The 4,513-nt window shown below is 41.9% G+C and overlaps 1 pseudogene; it reads right to left on the bottom strand.

Annotated features, from left to right (window-relative positions):
* Window positions 1-910: 910 nt before the first annotated feature.
* LOC100725343 (small nuclear ribonucleoprotein E-like) lies at window positions 911-1,290 on the bottom strand (annotated as a pseudogene).
* Window positions 1,291-4,513: the final 3,223 nt, after the last annotated feature.

Raw genomic sequence — 4,513 nt, 5'->3', positions numbered from 1 at the left:
GATTTAAAGCCATGTACGCCCCTTTAATCAAACTGAATAGGTTAGAATGTGAATATTGAGGGGCAGGTATGTGATCTGCCTGGTGTGGGGGGGCTTGAGAAATGCTTATGGGTGGGTGACTTACTGTGGTTGTTTGAACAGCAGTAACAGGATCTGTATTGGACTGATTGTATTTTGGATTTGGATTGTATTTTGGCTTTAAAGCAGGATTTGGGCCTATGGACATGGATGAAATCTGTAGGGGAACCTTTTTTATGAGAATAAGGTTTCCCCTGTCTTTGCCTGACTCATAAACTTGAAGTCCCCAGGTGCGTCCTGTCAGCCAGCCAGGGTCTTCAGGAGTGGTGACAGTAACGTTTAGAACCTGACAGGGTCTTTGATTGGCCGGTGGGTAGTCATCTAGGCTGCACCCTGGAGGCCCCCATGTCAGTTTAAGGTGTTTATCAGGGAAGGCGGGTTGCCATCCTATTGCAACTGTTTTGCAGCCCCAATGAGCACAAAAATATTCTCCCAGGGAATTACAATATGATCTTCCCCCTATTGCTGGGGGACAAAGGTAGAATTGACTTTTTCTGGGACATTGGAGCCCCAGAAAGAACCAACAGGGTGTGGGCGCAAACCATGGACTTCCTGATCCTACCCAAGTCCAAACCACCTCTTGGTCTTTCCAGCAACTAAGCTCCCATTTCTTTTCTTTCTTTTTTTTTTTTTTTAACCTCGACTTGTAAGAATGGATAAGCTCCCATTTCCAGGGTAGATAGGGCGGTACGGAGAAGGGAGCGTGGCAGCACCATTTTTTTTTTTTTGGGCCTTTTTAAATAAAAACAACCCTACATTTATTGCCCCCAGTAAAAACATAAGGGTAGAGAAAACAATATGAACAAACATTTTACAAATACTCCCAAGGCAAACCACTTAATCAGCTGCCTTTGTTATATGGGTACACACTGTAATTGACATTTATCTTAATTGCCTGCCATTGCTTCTCACTGCTGTCTTAATTCACTGATCATTTCTAGTTGGAGACACTTTGCAGCAGAGTAATATTATCTACTTTTAGCATGATCCAACCCAGTTGTTTTCTTGACTTGGTTTTAGAATGAATTTCTTCTGCATCATTTAATACAAGGTTCATGTACTCATCAAAACCAATAATATAGCCCTCTATCCGCATATTCACTTGCTCACATAGCCACACCTCAATCCGGGACCTATTCTGCAAGCATCTGAAGATGAGGTTGATGGGCTGCACCATCACCTTCTGCACTGGCCCTGGCCCCTGTATGCCATGGTGGAACCTGACAAGGACCACAGCACCCACCATGCTAGCTCTAATGGCAACTTTTTTTTTTTTTTTTAAATCGGTACCAGGGATCAAACGCATGACTGCCTGCTTGCAAGGCAGGTGCTTCTGCTGCTGAGCTAAACCTCCAGCCCCCATTTTTTTTTTCACCACCAGAGCCAGTATGGAGGCGGCGCCATTTTGAGTATTGGGGTGGTGCATGCCATTTTTAATACCGGGGCAGTGCACGCCATTTTGAGTACCCTCGTGGCCTCCAGAAAAAGGAAGTGGCAGCAAGTCGCCATCTTGAAAAGGCTCTGGGATATCAAGGACCACAGAGCCGGGAGGGCTAGGTGCCTTAGATAAGTCGGGTGGTGGTGGAGTACAATTGCGGGAGGCAGATAATGCAGCCTTACCCTGGGCAAGCACCTCCGTGACCTGGGGATCTGCGTGACTTTGTGCCAGCAGCTCAGAGATTAAAGTCCAATATGAAAAGGCGGTTACCGGAATCTTTTTTGGGCCAAAAACCTCATAATAGTCTTTAAAAGCATCTCCTACTCTTTTCCACCTGTTTGAATCAATGGTGCCCTCTAGGGGGAACCATGGACACACTGAATGTCAAATCTTTTGTCTTAACCTTAATCCCTCTAATCTTGAGTGCCTCCCTGAGGCCATTCACGAACAATTTGTGCTCACTAAGTGCTTGCCCATGGTAATCCTGTTCACCTACCATGATTCAGGCGAGACGTAAGGTGGCCATCCACACAGATCACAGGAACGAAGTCCTGAAACAGTCACGCCGGCCGGCGCTTTATCCCTGTGAATGGTCCCACGTCGTTATCCCTCGTGCCAGGTCTGCCCCACATTTGGGCGCCACTTGATCCGTCCCATGGATCAGTCCATGGGCCTCTCCTGGAGAAGGGACGGGGATGAAGGGCTGGGCAAGAGAAAAGAGAGACGGAGACTTGGTGGGATTCCATTCAAGTTTCATTTATTCTTAAATGGCTACAACTTATATAGGGTGGAGGCGGTCCAATGGGGCAGGAAGAGGGCATGGAGTGTTATCTGATAGGTCATCGTCACATCCAGATATATGACGTAAGCAGGAGAGGATTATGGGTAATGTAGGCAGACATGAGGATCATGGGAAATGTAGGCTGAAGTGGGAAGTTGCTTACATCATGCGCATTGTAGGCAAGGGGAGTATCATGGGAAATATAGGCTGACACAAAATGCCCTCAGGTGGGAGGGGCAGGGCAGCAGCAGCCATTCTGAGCCGCTCCCTACATTTTACACTTGCGACTAAATGATAATGTCACTAATACTGTAATATAGTATCAATCATATATTTACTATTACTGTTCCTTTAGTCACAATATTTGCATTATATGATTTAAATCAAAGGATTAAAGGCAAATAAACCAAAGCTTGAATTAAAAGGATCTGAAAGGACCAAAGGCAGACTTGTATGACATTGTTTCAGAACATATGCTTTGGATTAGTCAGTCCATAGTGATTAAGCAGGCCTGCTCACTTAATCTTCCCTCTTTATGGAGCTAGAGAAACATCACGGGTTAAGACTTGGTAAGAATTAGGTTGTTGGTGGGAAGTTTCTTTGTCAAAGATGAATCTACAAACATGTAGTCTCTGCAGCAAGCCAAGCCACAGTCTTGTGAGTTACAATCCCTGATGGTAGTGGGCTAAGTTGAGAAACCATGAAGAAAAAAAAATATAAAACATAGAAAAAATTATTCCACCTCATTGTCACAAAATTTTTTTTACCAGTTAGGTGTAAATTATTCTGATTGCTTATTATGCCTTTTAAGGTTATTCATTCAGCATACCTCCTTTGAGTATCAGCAATATAACCTGATGGTAATTCTGCTATTTGATGATTAAGAAATTTTTGGCATCTTTTTGTATGTTGTTAATGGCCTGGCAGGGAAAGGGAAGGAACCAAATATAAACGATCAGTACAAGTAGTGTGAAAAATGCTAGATAAATGCAGACTGGGAGACAAGGGTAGGAGATGTCTATAGAATAGATCATGAACTAATGTTGTCCATAGTTACTCTGTGATTGACTTCTAGACAGATGGCTTCAGTTATCTTATGCAATTTGCTCAGGAAAGTTAGTTTCATATGTACCCCAAAAAGGACTCAATTGGCTGATGATTTGTAACTATATTGCTCAGTACAAATAAAATTTAGTCTGTGAATCTCATATACAAATAATTATGGGAGAGATAATATTTTAAGCTATATAAATTGTTTATTATTAAGTGTATACTTTTTGGAAAATAGGTTCAGATGGTAGAAAAGAAAGAAATATGAGTAAGACATGAGACATTATTTAAGTGTGTGAGTAGAAGCTTATGGAACAAAAATGAAGAAAAAGACAACAAAAGTCAGGGGACATGCACAGAGGGAAGATCACCTTAATTTACCTTACAATTTTACTTAAGGATCTCCTTCAGACCATCTTTAAATTCTGACAAGTAAAAACTTTTACTACTTTAAGTAGATGATGACATGGCCAAAGCAGAGCTTGTGGCATCAGCCAAAGCAACCCAGATGGGCAACTCATTGGCTCCTTGTGGTGCCATGAGCTGTAACTATGACTTAAAAACTGTCACTATGTCACCGTTCACTATGACTTAAAAACTGTCTCTTCACTTTCTTCCTAAAGTGTTTGTTTTTCTATTTATACTCAGATTTCACTCCTCCTCATTATGGTCTCTAAGCATATGGAAACATTTATGACAAACCCTAAAGCTTCTTTTTTGATATTTTCTCCCAGAAAATCCTTTGGTTGATAACCTGATTCTGGGAAAAATTAGCAGTGATTCTAGGACGTTGGAGACAAAGTGCATTTAGGATTTTGGCTCCAAGGCATCATCATACTAATCAGTCACTACACTGAGGTCTTACTCTGAATTCACTTGAGATGGTCAATATTTCTCAAATGGTGATTCATGGACCACTTGCATCAGAAGTTACCTAGTGGGTCTTATAAACTATAGATTCCTTATTTTATTCCAGATAAGAATATTTAAGGGAAAACTCTAAGAATTTTTTATTTTTTGTACTAGGACTCCAATTTAGGACCTTGTGCTAGGCAGGCAGGTGCTTGTGCCACTGAGTTATATCTCTGGCCCCTGAGAATTCTTAAATTTGGACAAGTTGGAGGATTTCTGGGAGATCTACCACAGTTAAGATACCAGAAATAATG

Source organism: Cavia porcellus, unplaced genomic scaffold (assembly GCF_034190915.1).
Source record: "Cavia porcellus strain 051 isolate PalLab524CR breed Dunkin Hartley unplaced genomic scaffold, mCavPor4.1 scaffold_12, whole genome shotgun sequence".
NCBI lineage: Eukaryota > Metazoa > Chordata > Mammalia > Rodentia > Caviidae > Cavia > Cavia porcellus.
The sequence above is the reverse complement of the archived record's forward strand: the minus strand, read 5'-3'. Positions and strand labels throughout refer to the sequence as shown.